Source organism: Apium graveolens, chromosome 8 (assembly GCF_009905375.1).
Source record: "Apium graveolens cultivar Ventura chromosome 8, ASM990537v1, whole genome shotgun sequence".
Lineage (NCBI taxonomy): Eukaryota > Viridiplantae > Streptophyta > Magnoliopsida > Apiales > Apiaceae > Apium > Apium graveolens.
In genome coordinates this window covers 234,081,040-234,100,750 of record NC_133654.1, presented here as the reverse complement: position 1 = coordinate 234,100,750, position 19,711 = coordinate 234,081,040, and the positions used below count along the sequence as shown (strand labels likewise).

The 19,711-nt window shown below is 37.1% G+C and overlaps 1 non-coding gene across 1 annotated transcript; it reads right to left on the bottom strand.

Annotated features, from left to right (window-relative positions):
• Window positions 1–11,563: 11,563 nt before the first annotated feature.
• Window positions 11,564–11,670, bottom strand: LOC141681450 (small nucleolar RNA R71). Its single transcript, XR_012558883.1, has one exon. It is a non-coding gene; the product is annotated as a small nucleolar RNA R71 (small nucleolar RNA).
• Between the last annotated feature and the right edge of the window lie 8,041 nt (window positions 11,671–19,711).

Sequence of the window (19,711 nt, the reverse complement as noted above, 5' to 3'; positions counted from 1 at the left end):
AAGGCCTAAGTCAGGGTTCATAACAACTTGATGGTTTCGAAAAGGCACTTCGAGTTATGAGGACGATATTTAGAGTTTTGGCTAGTTTAGCGTAACTAAGTGACTTGAGTAAGTGGAGTGAGATCATCCAAGCCTAGTGATGCAATATAGTGTGTATTGATATATTATTATGTACTTAAATATGCTATGTGAACATGAGTGGCTATGTGAACTATTATGCTTATAAGATAATTATAAGCGTTTATGTGCATATATAGGCCTAAGTGCCAATGTGCGTAATTTCGGTTTATAATTAGGCTGAGTTATATAATAATAAGGATATTATTATTTTGTGTAGGCTCTCGAGACGAGGGTAAACTTGCCATTAAAGTCGAGTGAAGCTCCAGTTGCTCTCACCTGCTAGTCAAGTCAAGCCTTTCTCAAGGCAAGTGTTTCAACCTACCTTTTTGTTTATACTGCAAGATAGTGTTAGCCCAGCTATTATATATGATGCGAGTATTCTAATTCACCTTGATATATATGATCCAAGTGGTTTCAAATCTATCTTTCGTATTATATGCAAATGTCATGAACCCTCAAGTATCTATTGCAAGTAGTTTAACTTTGCTTAGAGATTTCTATGCAAGTAATTTAAAAGTCGTACCATGCTAATATACCATATAATTGTGATGTGGAACCCTATGCAAGTTATACTCAGTAACCTTATCTTGATACCTAAAATTCAGCTATCCCATAAAAGTCGTTCATGATTGCTTGATAACCCTATTCTTACTCCTAAAACATGATACCTTGTTATACTTTGAACTGATGCTCACCTTCTTTATATTTCAATACCTATATCTTATCTGGAACGATTACCTTGAACCTAGTTTGACTTAGTTCCTTCATACTATCGGATAACCCTGCTAAATCTCATAGTCAGATTCCTTGTGAATAGAAACCTTGCAATTCCCTTGATAAAGTATAGTTTAGTTGATCATGGCCTTGAAATTTAGTGGACCTATTCCCTGTGCTTCAAAGTTGATCTAGAACCCTTGATAAGATGCTCACAGTTTAAGAATTTATCCGTCACTTGGCATCAGTTTTAAAAATAAAAAGTTAAAATTCGGATTTCCAGTCCCAAAGGGGGACAAATATTTTCTTTAGATAGTGGATCTGGACTGCGACGCTAGTCCTTTCCGCTCTTAATTTTTAGGCTTAAAAGTTGCCTAGGGATCCCATTAATGTTCTAGAACCCAGCGATGTTCGGGATTACTTCGCGGCTGATCACCGGCTATAATCCGTAGCGTCATAAAATGGTTTTTGATAAGGAAATGGTTTTGAATGGTTTTATTACAAGAAAAGATGCCATCACCCTGAAAGTTTATCTCTTGATACTATATTGTTGAATCTTTCAATTCTATTGTTAATGTATTATTCTTGTTTATGTATATTATAGCGCGTATTGAGCATTTGGCTCACTACTTGCTTACCCTGATATTACAGCTAGCAGATATGGTTAGATTCAAGCAGACAGTGCGTAAGACTTGTGATGCCGATTCGTATGTTCGAGCTCAGGTAGTTAGTGATTTTGTGTGTGAGGACTCGATATTGGAATCAGGTTGTAATAGTTAATAGTGTTGGGCTGTTCCAAACCCTAAACTGTAAGATCTTGGATTCAGATGTATTTACTTCCTTTTGTTAACTAATATATGTTGGATTTTAATCGCAGCGGAGGCATGGTAAAACACTTTTACACATACAAAATCCATATAAAAGCATATAAATCGTGGTAAAAACATAGGGATCGATTACTAATCTTTAATAAGCGATCCAAGAGCAACGATCGGAGATCCTTAGCAGCTGCTCCTCAAACGTGAAGCACTCCACCGGTATCCACCAAGAAAACGACGTTAAGGATGAGGAGGAGGTGGAGAGAATTAGGTTTTTATAAAAATTGGGGTTGGAATAAAAATAGGATTTATAATAGTATATTTATAGGCAAAATTTTCAGCTGAAATTTTCCATAAAATATTATTATTATTAACCCATTTATTATTCTTATTAATAATTAAAACACCTTTTAATTATTAATCCTTTTTCTAAACACTTTAGAAATAATTCTCTCTCTTGATTTAATTTCCAAAAATTAAATCCTTTAATTAATAATATTAAGAACTTTTCTTAATTAATTTATAATCAATTAAATCTCATTTAATCAATTACTAAATTTGCCAATTAATTATTTATTTTATAAATAAATAATTATTAGCCATTATTAATTAATTCCTCCACCATTAAATCATTCTCTTTTTATGGTGTGACCCTGTAGGTTCAATATTAAGCAGGTAGTAGAAATAAATAATAATAAAACTATTTTATCATTATTTATATAAATTATCTAATTTATTAAATATAATTAATTAATTAATCACATTTATTCTACATCGTGAGGGATACTTCTCAGCATATCGCGACTATCCGGATAATACGAATTCACTGCTTAGAATACCAAGAACCTATTCAGTGAATAATTACCGTACAATAAACTCCTTCTACCCTACAATGTCCCGATTAAATACAAGGCATGGATCTCGTGTCAAGCCTATCTAATTTAATCACTTGCTTACCATTTACTATGCTAAGTTCTATGCAAATTAGAAACTCCTTTCTAATTTCATTCACTCTGGCCAGAGATTCCTGAACTAGCATAAGTGGATCAGCCTTGAACATTCGCTTCCTTCACTGGAAGGGGTAGATCCTTTATTGATCATACACTATCTTCGTGTACAAATTCCTATACCCAGTAGAGCCCTAATAATTGTCCCTGGAGACTAAGAACTAAACCAAAGCATAGTTCAGTATACACAAGATGACTATGATGACCTCAAGTCTAAGGATACTTGTACAACTATCACTATGTGAACAACTGCTGACACGTGAGTGAACTCCATCAGTTGTTCAGCTGTGAGAGTCATGTTCAGTGAACTTATTCTATAATAAGCACCTACATACTAGCTATAGTGTCACCACACAAATGTCTATGAGAACAGACATCCTTCATAATGAAGCAAGCATAGTATGTACCGATCTTTGCGGATTATTAATTACCAGTTAGTAATCCTATGACCAGGAACTATTTAAGTTTAGAGTTATCATCTTTTAGGTCTCACTATTATGATCTCATCATAATCCATAAAAGCTTTACTCTAAACTATGGTATATCTTATTTATACACTTAAATAGATAGAGCCCGTAATAAAAACAAAACAAGTCTTTTATTAATATCAATGAAATCAAAACAGATTACATAAAAGTTATTCTTAAATCCTAATACATGATTGGACTTAGGACATATTCCTTTCAATCTCCCACTTGTACTAAAGCCAATCACTCTGGTATCTAATACCCATCTAGTCTTTATGACGATCAAAGTGACTTTCATAAAGTAGCTTTGTGAGTGGGTCTGCTATGTTGTTATGTGTGTCAACTCTATTTCAATACAATACAAGAAATGTTACCGCGCTCCCACTAACCCTTTTGTAGACACATGGTTCATCTACGTTTTTGATAAAACCAAACTCTTTGATTGTCTCATCAAGACGAATGTTCCATCTTTCAAGAAGCTTGCTTTAAACCACATATGGTTCGCAGCAGCTTACACACTAGGTTTTCATTTCCCTTGGAAAGAAAACCATCTGGCCATTTGCCAGATTTCATAGTCGTAGTAAGCAGCAATCGCAAGCAAAATCTGAACTGATTTTAACAGGGCTACAGGTAAAAGGTTTCATCAAAGTCAATCCATTGCCTTTGTTTGAATCCTTTTGCCAAAAGCCTGGCCTTATAGGTCTCCACCTGCCCATCTGCTCTAATCATTCTTTCGTATACCGTATATATAGATTCCATTCCGGATTTCATGGCACTTTGCCATTTCTCTGAGTCAACACTACTCATAGCCTCATTATAGGTCACAGGGTCGTCATCATCAATGATCGACAACTCATTGTCATTCTTAATGACAAGGCCATATTACCTCTCAGGTTGGCGAGACACTCTCCCTGTTCTATGAATGGGCTATTCCACAAAAGGTTGTTCAGTCAGAACAGGTGTTTTCACTTGATCCGTAGTAGTTTGTGCTTCTTGAACTTCATCAAGTTCAAATTTTGCTCCCACTGTTTCCTTCAAGGATAAACTCCTTTTCCAAGAAGGTAGCATGTCTGGAGACAAACACCCGATGATCGGTGTAAAAGTAATACCCTAAAGTCTCTTTAGGATATCCCACAAAACTATATTTTACGGATCGATATTCCAGCTTATCTGGGTCAACTTATTTGACATAAGCTGGACATCCCCAAATCTTAACGTGTTTAAGACTCGGTTTTCTTTCTTTCCATATCTCATACGGAGTTTGAGGAACAGATTTGGAAGGCACCTTATTCAGTAAATATGCTGAGGTTTCCAATGCATAACCCCATAGGAATACTGGAAGATTTATATAGCTCATCATGGACCGAACCATGTCTAACAGAGTTCGATTTCTCCTTTCAGATACCAATCTGGAGCCGTCCACAGGGAGACTATACCATATACTTTGAGATAATCCAGAAACTCTCCATTCAAGTATTCACCACCTCGATCTAATCGAAGAATTATAATACTATATTTGGTTTGTTTCTCCACTTCATACTTATACTCTTTGAACTTTTCAAAGGCTTCAGACTTGTGTTTCATCAAACACATATCCGAATCCAGATCTATTATCCATGAAAGTAATGAAGTATGAAAATCCACCCATGGCTTGCGTAGACATTGGTCCACATACATCTGTGTGTACCATTCCTAGCAAATTTACAGCCCTCTCTCCATGTCTACTAAATGGAGACTGCAGTGCCACTATAAAGTGAGATTTTCATCATCCCTTTTCTTTTATTAGTTTGTTCAATCTGAAGTAAATTATGTCACATATATACAGACCATTATTTAAAGCACCACGTCCATAAAGAATATTATCTCTAAGAATAGAACATTCATTATTCTCAATAATAAATGAAAATCCAGCCAAGTCTAACATGGGAATAGAAATAATATTCCTCACAATCGAGGGAACAAAATAACAATTATTTAAAACAATAGTCTTTCCTGTAGGCATATGTAAATGAAATGATTACACATCTACAGCAACAACTCTTGCTCCATTTCCCATCAGTAGAATCACCTCCTCTTCCTCAAAAGTCCTACTTCTCCTTAGTCCCTGCAACAAATTGCAGATTTGAGAACCACAGGCAGTATCTAATACCCAAGTAGAAATTTGGCTTAATGACATATTCACTTCTATCATGAGAATCAGAAGCGGCAGTCTCACTACCCTTCTTCTTCAATTCTGCAAGGTAAACCTTGCAGTTCCTCTTCCAGTGCCCCACCTTGTTACATTGAAAGCAAACAACTTTGCTCTTGGGGTCTTCAGCTTTTGGTGGAACCGGCGTTTTCTCACCTACTTTCTTCTTCTTGGAAGGGTTCCTCTTCCTTTTCTTAGGATTGGAACCTTCACCAATTAGAAGAACAGAACTCTTATTAGGGGGGAAATTCGATTCCGCAGTCTTCAACATGTTGTGGAGTTCAGGCAGGCTGACATCCAACTTATTCATGTGAAAGTTTACAACAAACTGCGAGAACGAACTCGGAAGCGATTGCAAGACCAAGTCTTGGCTCAGCTCCCCATCCATGGTGAAACCAAGTTGTCCAAGACGTTCAATCAAATTGATCATCTTAAGTACATGGTCATTCACAGATGATCCCTCAGACATCCTACAACCGAACAACTCCTTCGATATCTCATATCGAGTTGTCCTCCCCGCCACATCATACAACTCTTGTAGATGCATGAGGATAGTGTGAGCATCCATATGCTCATGTTGCTTCTGTAGCTCAATGTTCATGGAAGCTAGCATGATGCATTGAGCAACATTTACATCATCTATCCACTTACGATACACAACATGTTCATCATTATGCGCATCGCTAGCAGGTTCAGTAGGCTTAGGTGAGTCAATCACGTATTCCAGCTTCTCAATCCTGAGAACAATTCTCAAGTTTCGAAGCCAGTCAGCATAATTAGGACCAGTCAATTTGTGAGCATCTAGTATGCTCCTGAGTGATAGTGCAGAAGACATAACGTACAAAGTAAATCTGTAAATGATAAACATATAACAACACTTAGCAAATATTCTATTTCATTTTAAAACACTATATGAATCGGGTCTTTATTCATAAGTGGCTCCCACTAGTTTATCTAATTTATTCAACCCCCTACGTGAAAAATTAAGCATTCATAATGCTAGTGGGAATAGGGATCCTACATTCCATTACACAACTCCGGCTGTAGCACGAACCGCCATGTAATGTTCAATAGGCAGACAACTCTTGTCAATTACATCTTATGTTATTCCCTAATCAAACTTTAGCCTCTTGAATAATTGAGTCACGGTTGTGGCACGACAAACTCAATATTCTTAGTCAAGTCTAACCGAACATTCCGTACAATTGAATCAGTCTCCAACGGCCCACGGCTGTGGCACGTACCGACCTTTAGATTCTAATTCAACGTACATATCTCTATGTAATAGACAAGTATTTCTTATTTCGAAATCAAAGCCCTCGTCTGTAGCACGAACCGACAATGATTCAAAAATAAGAACTACTTTCTATCATATTGGAAGGCTATAACCGACACAAGCCCGTTGTGTCATTGGCCAATTACTACTTGATATTATTTAATTTTAGAGGAACTATATTACGTTACAATCATAATCATATTATAAAGAGATTCTTCCTTTTAAATTAAATATTTCAAATCAATAATCAATAATCAATAATCAATAATCAGATGATTCACAGATCGGGTGGAGCATTGTCAAGAGGCGTCACTTAATAACCCTTTCTTACAGATAAAAATTTGTTGTTGACAGAATCATCCTTTCTCTCATATTGAAAATTCATATTCAATTACGTGTTTCATAAACACAAGAATCTCATGATTGTATTCATAATATTATTATTAAGGTTATGAAACAATTTCACTATACTAGATTGTCTAACAAGCGCCTTATGTTCATTTAAGTTCACCTAAATCTATCATCGCATGATAAACTAAGCATATATCATATATATAAACATGAATAAACATCAAGGTAGGTATGTTATATCATCTAGCACATTAGTCTAAGCATTATACATCTCTATGTATCACATGAAGCATTTAAAAGCAATTAAAACAGTTAAAAACAGCTTAAAAACACTTCTGTTAGCTATAAACAGTTCGAAACAATTTTATAAAATATCATATAATATACCATTAGAAGCGTCTCGAAAAGATGAATCCAGCGGCACCAAAATCACCCTATTCTGAGCTCGCACGTGCCCTCACGCGCCGAAAGAAGTTTCCCCACACGCGGCCACGTGCACACGCGCTGTCAGGCGCGTGTGTGACTGTTCCCCACGCGCCCCCACGCGCACACGCGCGTCACGCGCCCGAACCCCTATGCTGACGTCAGCATGACGTCATCTGATGATGTCAGCATGACATCAGCATCCGTCTGACCTTTGACCAGCGCGTGGCTGACACGCGCCGCGCGTGACACACGAGCGCCTGTGCCCCACGCGCGCGCGCCAGTCGCGCGGTCCTTCCCTTTGCTGTGAGTCGCCGCCTTTTCTCGATTAGCGTGCCGCCGTCCTGACTTCTCTTTCTCCGTGCAAACACCACAACACAGCATGCAGATGTATAGCAGCCACAGATGTATTTATATATATACAACTTTATATACATATATATATATATCTTTATTTAATTACGAATTTAAATACAACAACTTCAAAAATTCATAATAAATAATCTATACATCATAAAATTATGAAAAAAATACCCAGACGATCCACAACACTTGTAGAACCCAGATCAACATTCAAAATTATTCTGAGAAACAATTTCTCATCAGACAAAATTAATCCATAATATAACTTGTAAAAATCATAATTAATTCATACAAGCACATAAAATTCTGAAATTTTTACCACAGATCTATATGCATACAACCTAAGCTCTGATACCATTGTTGGATTTTAATCACAGCGGAGGCATGGTAAAACACTTTTACACATAAAAAATCCAAATAAAAGCATATAAATCGTGGTAAAAACATAGGGATCGATTACTAACCTTTAATAAGCGATCCAAGAGCAACGATCGGAGATCCTTAGCAGCTGCTCCTCAAACGTGAAGCACTCCACCGGTATCCACCAAGAAAACGACGTTAAGGAGGAGGAGGAGCTGGAGAGAATTAGGTTGTTATAAAAATTGGGGTTGGAATAAAAATAGGGTTTATAATAGTATATTTATAGGCAAAATTTTCAGCTGAAATTTTTCATAAAATATTATTATTATTAACCCATTTATTATTCTTATTAATAATTAAAACACCTTTTAATTATTAATCCTTTTTCTAAACACTTTAGAAATAATTCTCTCTCTTGATTTAATTTCCAAAAATTAAATCCTTTAATTAATAATATTAAGAACTTTTCTTAATTAATTTATAATCAATTAAATCTCATTTAATCAATTATTAAATTTGCCAATTAATTATTTATTTCATAAATAAATAATTATTAGCCATTATTAATTAATTCCTCCACCATTAAATCATTCTCTTTTTATGGTGTGACCCTGTAGGTTCAATATTAAGCCGGTAGTAGAAATAAATAATAATAAAACTATTTTATCATTATTTATATAAATTCTCTAATTTATTAAATATGATTAATTAATTAATCACATTTATTCTACATCGTGAGGGATACTTCTCAGCATATCGCGACTATCCGGATAATACGAATTCACTGCTTAGAATACCAAGAACCTATTCAGTGAATAGTTACCGTACAATAAACTCCTTCTACCCTACAATGTCCCGATTAAATATAAGGCATGGATCTCGTGTCAAGCCTATCTAATTTAATCACTTGCTTACCATTTACTATGCTTAGTTCTATGCAAATTAGAAACTCCTTTCTAATTTCATTCACTCTGGCCAGAGATTCCTGAACTAGCATAAGTGGATCAGCCTTGAACATTCGCTTCCTTCACTGGAAGGGGTAGATCCTTTATTGATCATACACTATCTTCGTGTACAAATTCCTATACCCAGTAGAGCCCTAATAATTGTCCCTGGAGACTAAGAACTAAACCAAAGCATAGTTCAGTGTACACAAGATGACTATGATGACCTCAAGTCTAAGGATACTTGTACAACTATCACTATGTGAACAACTGCTGACACGTGAGTGAACTCCATCAGTTGTTCAACTGTGCGAGTCATGTTCAGTGAACTTATTCTATAATAAGCACCTACATACTAGCTATAGTGTCACCACACAAATGTCTATGAGAACAGACATCCTTCATAATGAAGCAAGCATAGTATGTACCGATCTTTGCGGATTATTAATTACCAGTTAGTAATCCTATGACCAGGAACTATTTAAGTTTAGAGTTATCATCTTTTAGGTCTCACTATTATGATCTCATCATAATCCATAAAAGCTTTACTCTAAACTATGGTATATCTTATTTATACACTTAAATAGATAGAGCCCGTAATAAAAACAAAACAAGTCTTTTATTAATATCAATGAAATCAAAACAGATTACATAAAAGTTATTCCTAAATCCTAATACATGATTGGACTTAGGACATATTCCTTTCAATATAATTACTCGTATATTATCTTTTGTAAATGTTTGGGGCGTGACATTCTAGTTGGATTCTAATTGGAGGACTTCTACTTTGCATGGGCTGCTATATATACATAAATAAAAGACGTTTTTCAAAGAAGAGACGTACCAGAGGACAAGGAAAAGTCGTAAGAAGACCGTTTTAGCATGATTCAACAAAGACGAAGAAGATCTAGTTTTTACTTGTGATTCTTTGTTCTAAGTTGTACCTTTGGATGCTTGTTTTCTTATTCGTGAACCTATACAATTGTTTCATACTTTGTTTATTATTTGTTTATAAATACTACGTTTATTGTACCATGCTTCCATCGGAACCCACGTTGATGATGAGTCTGATTATGGGCTAATCGTTATTGTGGGGTTCTAGCGGATTTATTTATGGATTTCTTTAGGTGAATTGTTTCGTTGCCTTATTGTGTGGTGATTGTATGATAACCTAGTATTTGTTGTTCTTATTCGTCTTATGAGCGTCGCGAACTTATAAGATAGCGTGTTAATTCTTAATGAAGCGAAAGTGAATTTAAGGGTTTAGAACTTGCCATGCTAGCATAGGTTCATGTGTTATTGTTATGCATGATTCGTAGGTAACTTTAACCATCTTACTTTCCCTGTGTAATCATGATAGATAACTTATGCATTAAACCGTTATGTTGTCAATTTCTATAGACATATAGGGTCTCAATGTAATTGGTGTCTATTCAGCTTCTATCTCTTTTGTGGATGTTTGGTAGTATGGTATTTGTGCAACGAAAGTTGGCGGTTATCAGTTTCTGTTATCTGATTAGTGTCATCACCATTACATGCTAAGGTTAAGAATGAAAAGGCTATTGAATGAAGTACTTAATGAAGTTAGAATCCCATGTTTGTGTTATATATTATTCAACTCTCTTTACTCTCTTTAGTTAATGTTCTCTAGTATAATTCTCATTGTTAATCTTAGTATAAACAAACCAAATTGTTATTCGTATTAGTATTGAATAATAGCCATATCATTGTAACATAATTGCATAAATCACAGAGTTAATCTAAGCCAGTCCCTGTAGGAATGAACTAGAAATAATTCTATATTACTTGCAAACGCATATACTTGCATGAATTTTAGCGCGTGTTTAGCGACTAACAAGTTTTTGGCGCCGCTGCCGGGGACTGCAGTGTTAACTTATAATTTATGTGTTTGTCATCAGTGATCGTTAAAGTTCATTGACTCGGACATTGTTACTTACTTACTCTTTTCCTTGTCGTGTTTCAGGTACTCTAGCGAGCGTGTATGCATACACGTTTGCGGACTCGTAAGAGAACTCTGGATCAAGCCGAGGAGGAAGCTGTAGTAATTCGAAGGGAAGTTTTTGAGGATGAAGAGAAAGTAGAAGAAGAAGAAGAGAAAGTCGAGGAGCCATCTTTAGTAGTGATGGGAGATCAAGCAGAAATTCCTAAGGCTTTGATGGACTATTCTCAGCCTAAGATCAATGATATTTAGTTGAGCATCATCAGACCAGCCATCTCGGCTAACACCTTTGAGATCAAGTTGAGCACGATTCAGATGATACAGAACTCAGTTCAGTTTGGGGGTTCTCCTACAGAAGACCCCAACATGCACATCAGGGATTTCATCGCGATCTGCGACACTTTCAAGTTCAATGGGGTGACTGAAGATACTATCAAACTGCGACTCTTCCCATTCTATCTGAGGGATAAGGCAAAGTGCTGGTTACACTCTCTACCACCAGGGTCTATCACCACATGAGAGGTCTTGCTCAAAAGTTTCTCACTAAATTCTTTCCTATGGCGAAGACTGCTGCAATTAGGAATGCTCTTGCTCAGTTTGCACAGCAAACTAGAGAATCTCTGTATGAGGCTTAGGATCGATATAAGGAGATGCTAAGGAAGTTCCCACGCCATGGCATGCCTGACTGGATGATTATAAATTGTTTCTACAATGGATTGGGGGCTACTTCTAGACCCATGCTCGATGTAGCATCAACAGGAGCATTGTGGGCTAAGAGCTACAATAAAACTTATGAATTGATCGAACTGATGGCTGCTAATGAATATCAGAATCCTTCTCAGAGGCTAACTCATGGTAAAGTAGCGGGAATTTTGGAGTTGGATGCAGCAACTGCTATAGCTGCCCAACTTAAGGCTTTGACGATGAAGGTGGACATTTTGACTAATTATGGAGTTTATCAAATCACTAGTCTTTATGAGCTTTGTGGGGGGGCACATAAAACTGAGCAGTGTGTTATTTCTAGCGAATCAACTCAATTTGTGAGTAACTTTCAGAGATCATAGCAACAAGCTCTAGCCACTTATCATCAAAATAACCGTAATCATCTTAACTTCAGCTGGAGTAACAATCAAAATATGGTGCAACAATCTTATCATCCATACACCGCAAAGCAGTATAACCCTCTTGGTTTTCAGCAACCGCAATATGCCCCTAGGAAACAACTTCAACTTCAGCAGCTACCGTAAGCTAATGAAAAATCTGAATTGGAGGAGTTGAGAATCATGTGTAAGAGCCAAGTTGTGTCTATCAAGACCTTGGAGAATTAGATTGGGCAAATTGCTAATGCATTACTGAATCATCAACCGGGCATGCTTCCAAGCGATACTGAAGTGTCAGGCAAGAAGGAAGTTAAGGAGCATGTTAAGGCAATTACATTAAGGTTTGGTAAGGTTGCAATTCCTGAAAAAGCGAAGACTCCAGAATCCGAAGTTGAGGCTGAAGAAGAAGTACAGAAGGAAGCAGAAGTGGAACCAAGGAAGACTACTGTTGAGCACACTCCTCCTGAGGGTAATACAGGGGAGAAACAGATATATCCTCCACCTTCTTTTCCTAAGAGGCTGCGGAAGAAAAAGCTGGATAAGCAGTTTGAGAAGTTTCTGGAGGTGTTTAAGAAACTTCACATCAATATATATTTCGCTGAAGCTCTTGAGCAAATGCCTAGTTACGCGAAGTTCATGAAAGGTATTCTCTCTAGGAAGGTGAAGCTTGATGACTTAGAGACTGTTGCTCTCATGGAAGAATGCAGTGCTGTGCTGTAACAGAATTTGCCTCTGAAGCTTAAAGATCCTAGAAGCTTCACTATTCCATGCATCATTGGAAAGGTGTCATTTTACAAGTGTCTATATGACTTGGGAGCTAGCATCAATCTAATGCCCTTATCAATCTTCAAGAAGTTGGACTTGCCTAATCCAAAGCCTACTTATATGACTTTGTAGTTGGCCGACCGTTCTAGTACATATCCGCGAGGTATTGTGGAGGATGTCTTGGTCAAGGTGGATAAACTCATCTTCCCTGTTGATTTTGTAATTCTTGATTTCGAGGAGGATAAGAAGATTCCCATAATCTTGGGAAGACCTTTCTTGGCTACTGGCCGAACCTTGATAGATGTGCAGAAATGTGAGCTCACCATATGAGTGATGGATCAGGATGTAACTTTTAATGTTTTCAATGCCATGAAGTTCCCTACGGAAAATGAGGAGTGCTTAAAAGTGGAGTTGGTTGATTTTATGGTTACTTCAGAACTTGATCAATTGCTAAGGTCTGATGCCTTAGAGAAGGCCTTGTTGGGGAATTCTGATTGTGAAGATGATGAAGGGGATGAGCAGTTGCAATTTATGAATGCTTCTCCCTGGAAGAGGAAGATTTATATGCCTTTTGAATCTTTGGAAATGGAGGAGTTGAACAAAGCTCCAAAGCGCCTCAAGCCATCTATTGAGGAAGCTCCTACTCTTGAGCTTAAGCCTTTACCTGAACATTTGAGGTATGCATTTTTAGGTGATGCGTCTACTTTGCATGTTATTATTGCATCTTGCCTTTCAGGTAGCGACGAGGAGAAGCTTTTGAGAATTCTTAGAGAATTCAAATCGGCAATTGGTTAGACTATAGCAGATATCAAGGGAATCAGCCCTTCATATTGCATGCACAAAATCCTGCTAGAGGAAGGAAGGAAGCCTACTATTGAGCAACAGAGAAGGCTAAATCCAATCATGAAAGAGGTCATGAAGAAGGAAATTCTTAAGTGGCTAGATGCAAGGATCATCTATCATATTTCGACAGTTCATGGGTGAGCCCAGTTCAGTGTGTGCCAAAGAAATGTGGTATCACTGTGGTAGAAAATGAGAAGAACGAGCTTATTCCTACACGAACAGTCACGGGGTAGAGAGTTTGCATGGATTATAGAAAGCTGAACAAGGCCACAAGAAAAGATCACTTCCCCCTGCCGTTTATTGATCAGATGCTTGACAGATTGGCTGGGAATGAGTACTACTGTCTTCTGGATGGTTATTCGGGCTGTATCAAATTTGCATTGTTCTATAAGATCAGGAGAATACTACTTTCACTTGTTCATTTGGTACTTTGCCTTTCAAAGGGTTTCTTTTGGGTTATGAGGAGCACCGGCCATATTTTAGAGATGCATGATGGCTATTTTCTCTGATATGATTGGTCAAAATATGGAGGTGTTCATGGACGATTTCTCTTTGTTTGGTGATTCATTTGATGAGTGTTTGAAGAATTTAGGCGACGTTCTCAAGAGGTGTGTTGAGATTAATTTGGTTCTCAATTGCGAGAAATGTCACTTTATGATGTGACAGGGCATTATTCTTAGGCACAAGGTCTCTAGTAAGGGTCTTGAGGTGGACAAAGCAAAAGTGGGGGTCATCGAAAATCTTCCTCCACCAATTCTTGTTAAGGGAGTTCGCAGTTTTCTTTGTCATGCGGGCTTGTACACGCGGTTCATCAAGGACTTCTCAAAAATTTCTAAACCTTTGTGCAATCTTCTAGATAAGGATATCTTGTTTAAGTTTGATGACGAGTGTGTGGCTACTTTTGAGTTCTTAAAGAAGAGTTTAATCACGGAACCTGTCGTAACCGCGCCTGATTGGAGTGACCTTTTGAGATGATGTGTGATGCAAGTGACTATGCAGTTGGAGCAGTTCTTGGGCAGAGAAAGAACAACATATTTCATGTGGTCTACTATGCTAGTAAGACCCTAAATGGTGCTCAACTGAATTATACTACTATGGAGAAGGAACTTTTGGCTATTGTCTATGATTTTGAGAAATTTTGATCTTATCTGCTTGGGACGAAGGTGACAGTTTTCACTGATCACGCTGCCGTTCGATATCTCATCTCGAAGGACTCAAAGCCTAGATTGATTCGATAGGTTCTTTTACTCCAGGAGTTTGAATTAGAGATCAAGGACAGAAAAGGGACTGAAAATCAAGTCGCTGATCATCTCTCAAGTTTAGAGGATCCGATTTCTACTTCACAAGATAAGATATTAATCAATGAGTCTTTTCCCGATGAGCAGTTGTTTGGAGTGCAAGAGGAAGAACTGTGGTTTGCAGACATTGTGAACTACCTTGTGAGTAATATCATGCCTCCCGACTTGACACACGCTCAAAGGAAGAAGTTTCTGCATGAAGTGAAGTGGTATATGTGAGATTAGCCGTTTCTTTTTCGACAAGGAGCTGTCCAAATCATCAGGAGATGTATTCCTTACAGCGAAATGGGGGGGATCTTGCGAGATTGCCATTCAACGGTTTATGGAGGACATTATGATGGAGAAAATATAGCAGCTCGTATTCTTCAAGTAGGTTTCTTTTGGCCAACCTTGTTTAAAGATGTTCATCAGTTCATTTTAAAATGTGATCGATGTCAACGTGTGGGTAATATGTCCAAGAGGGATGAGATGCCTCTTAATGTGCTTCTCGAGGTTGAAGTCTTCGATGTTTGGGGAATTGACTTCATGGGGCCATTTGTCTCATCTTGTAACAATTAGTATATCTTGTTGGCGGTTGATTATGTGTCAAAATGGGTTGAAGTTAATGCGTTGCCAATGAACGATGCGAAAGTAGTGCCGAATTTTCTTCATAAGCAGATATTCACAAGATTTGGAACTCCAAGAGTCATAATCAGCGATACGAGGTCATATTTTTGCAATCGCAAGTTCACTACTATGATGCAAAGATATAATATGAATCATCGCATTGCTACGGCTTATCATCCTCAGACGAATGGTCAAGCTGAGGTATCTAACAAAGAGATCAAGTACATTTTAGAGAAGATTGTGTGTGAAAAGCATATGTCATAGCCTATTTGTTTATTCGAGGATTTAACTCAACTCAAATAAGAATGTAATAAGTAAATAGTGGATCTATCGTCAGAGAGATCTCACAGAGTAACATCTGTCAAAGGGTTAAGAAACATTATTCATCTACAGACTTGAAGACTTAATTCACTGGAAGAAGCTCAAGAAATTGATCAAGCCTTAGTGATATAAATCAAGATTGTGGATTTAATCAAGTGACAGAGATCTCGTCAGGGTATCAATTAATTACAAGGATTTAGTCTGAAGAAAATCAAGAGTATCAAGGTCAAGGCTTGAAGAAACGTCACGGAAGTTAGTCACTCATGAACCAGACAGTACATCGAGTGTCAACATTGAAGTGGTGGAATTGATTCATAATTGACAGTAATTTTCAGAAGATTTTCAGAAGAATGGTTGCTGCTCAAGATTAGTATTAATTCTCTATTAATTAATTAAGTCAAATAATTTAATTAAGAAAGTAAATTATATCTGTAAAGATTAATTTATTGATTAATTGAATTAATTGATTAATTAATTCAGAATTAATATTAAGGATTTTCAGAATTGTTATTAGATTAAAATCTATTAATAATTCAGTGATTTGAACTACTATGACAATCGGTATGACAATTGATAGTCATACCGAAAGTCTTGCTAGTTCATTCTGATTGTCTTGCTAGCTATTGGGATTGTCTTGCTAGTTCAAAAGGATAGTCTCACCGAAAGTCCTACCAGTTCAAATGGATTGTCATACCAGTTCATTTGATTGTCTTGCCGAAAGTCTTGCTGATTCAACTGGATTGTTTTGTTTACTTAAACAACAAAAAAGCTAGAGACGTTCATGCAATAATTCAACAGAACACACAAGTCAAGAACACAGCAGAAACAAAAGCAAATTATTTCATTTTTCATCTGCTTTATTCAAGATCAAAATTCTAGATTGTAAAGTTAAATCCAAACCACTAGAATTATTTATCTTGTTCTTGTGTAACAATCTAGCGGATTTAAATCCCTAGAACTTAATCTCAAATCCCATTTAGCATTTGATCTTTTCATTGTAAAAATAGAAAAAGTTCATGTCGAATTTATTCTAGATTTGTAATAATTGATTTGAGATTAATCCCTTGTAACAGATACCGTTGTTGTAACACCTTTCAAGTTTAATAAAAGTTTTATTTAACTTGAATTTTGTTTCACCTTTTTATTCCGCATTTTATTCGATTAAACGGTATTGTTTGCATTCAACCCCCCTTCTACAAACAAATTGGGACCTAACAATTGGTATCATAGCCTTCTGATTAACGTACAAATCTAGATCCTAGACTTTTGTGTTTTTTTCACTCCTTGAATTTTTTATTCACTCAAAAAATTCATAATGACTACACACAAAGTTGGAACCGTTAAAATTCCACTTTTCGATAAAGAAAATTATGTTATGTGGAAGAAGAAGATGCTACTGTTTTTACAAGTTGCTAATCCCAAATATCTGCAAGTGTTAAAGAAGGGTCCAAAAATTCCTATGGTTATTGAACTAGAGGTAATAGAAAATGATGTGGTGATCACCAAAGCGAGAACTTATGTGAAAGATCCTGAGGATTTCTCTCCTGCTGAAATAGAAGAAGCCTCCCTGGATGCTAGCCTTCAATTAATTTTAGTAGATTCCCTTAATCCCTTGATGAATAGACATGTAATGAATTGTAAAGATTCCAAACATATCTGGGAAACTATTGAGGTTATTAATGAAGGCACAGAGGAAGTTAGGGAGAACAAGTTAGAAATCCTAACCTCTGAGTATGAATACTTTAAATCCAATCCAGGAGAAGGAATCACTGAAGTGTTTGAGAGGTACAATGCATTGATCAACAACCTGAACATTAATGGTAAATACTATTCCATCAGGGAGGTCAACAAAAAGTTCCTTTTAACACTGCCAACTCATCTCGAACATAGAATCACTGCCATAAGAGAAGCAAGAGATCTGAGTGAGATTTCTTTGGAAAGGCTCTATGGTGTGTTAAAGACTTATGAGTTGGAGCAGATTCAGCAAAAGGAAGTTTACGGGAAAGGAAGAGTGGTCAGCACGTCTACTGCTCTAGTAGCTGATGAACAACAACAACAACCACAATATCAACAATAATCTCAACAGTCAGAAAGAATGGTACAGTCTTCCAAGGTTGAAGAAAATGTGATAGTAGCAGAATTTGATCCTCCTACTACAAATCAATCAGGAGATGATTATTATTCCTTGGAAGAACTGGAGCAATTGGAGGATGAGTCAATGGCCCTTATTGTCAAGAGATTCTCAAATGTCAGATTCAAAAGGAATCCCAAGTTCAAGTACAAGTCCAACTACAACAGATTCCAGAAAGGTGGATCTTCATCCTCTAACACCAGCAGTGGTGGGTATAAAACAGGGATGGTTCATCGAAGCACCATTTGATGCTTCAACTGCAATGAGTTGGGACACTTTGCCACAGAATGCAGGAAGCCAAAACAAGTTAGGAAGAACTCTTACGATTCTAATCAGAAGAGTAAATCTGAGAGGGCTTACCTGGCAAAGGGAAGAAGCTGGGATGATACTGACAGTGAAGATGAAGAAGTTGGGAATCTTGCTCTCATGGCTAGTGATGCAAACACCTCATCGTCAAGAAAAGAGGGCATTAAACAGGTACAACCGGTAGTGTGGATTCTTGACAGCGGATCGTCAAGACATATGACCGGAGATAGAGCCCTGCTATCAAATATGGTTGAGAAAGCTGGCCCAGTGGTTACCTTTGGAGATAACAACAAAGGTTTAACGGGGGGATATGGCTGTTTGCTAGCTGGAAATGTTATCATTGAAAATGTGTATGTTGTGCAAGGACTTGAACACAATCTGCTTAGCATTAGTCAGTTCTGTGACAACGGCTACAATGTTTTATTCGACAAGCTGAAGTGTCAGATTCTGCACAAGAAAAGTGAAAAACCCTCCTTAATGGGAATCCGGAAAGGAAATCTTTTCGTAGCTGACATGAACTCTGGAAGCAATCCTGAAGTCAATTGTTTCTATGCAAAGGCATCGTCAGATGAGAGTTGGCTATGGCACAAGAGACTTTCTCATCTCAATTTCAAAACAATGAATTCTCTTGTAAAAAGAGAATTGGTAAGAGGTCTGCCTCAGCTGGAATTCTCTCCAGAAGGACTATGTGAGGCTTGCCAGAAAGGAAAGTCAAAGAAAGCAAGTCACAGAGGCACTGACACATCTTCCATAACTGATGTTCTGCAATTATTGCACATGGATTTATTTGGACCAGTTAATGTCCTTTCAATGTCAAAGAAGTGTTACTGTCTTGTGATAGTTGATGACTATTCCAAGTATACGTGGGTTTTATTTCTTCACTCTAAGGATGAAACACCACAAGTTGTGATTGATCATATCAAGATGATTGAGTTAGATTCTAATGTCCCTGTTAGAGCAATAAGGTCAGATAATGGAACAGAATTCAAGAATTCACTTCTCAATTGATTCTGTACAGACAAAGGGATTACCAGACAATTTTCAGCTCCTAGAACCCCTCAGCAAAATGGAGTGGTAGAAAGGAAGAATCGTACATTGATTGAAGCTGCAAGAACGATGTTAAGTGAATCAAGTCTTCCAATGTACTTTTGGGCTGAAGCTGTCAATACTGCATGTTATACTCAGAATCGAACTCTAATCAACAAAGACTTCATGAAAACTCCTTATGAGATTTTGAATGAACAGAAACCTTCTATCAAATACTTTCATGTATTTGGTGCCAGATGCTTCGTGCTCAAGGATGGAGATGATCGTCATGGTAAATTCGAGGCAAAGGCATATGAGGGTATT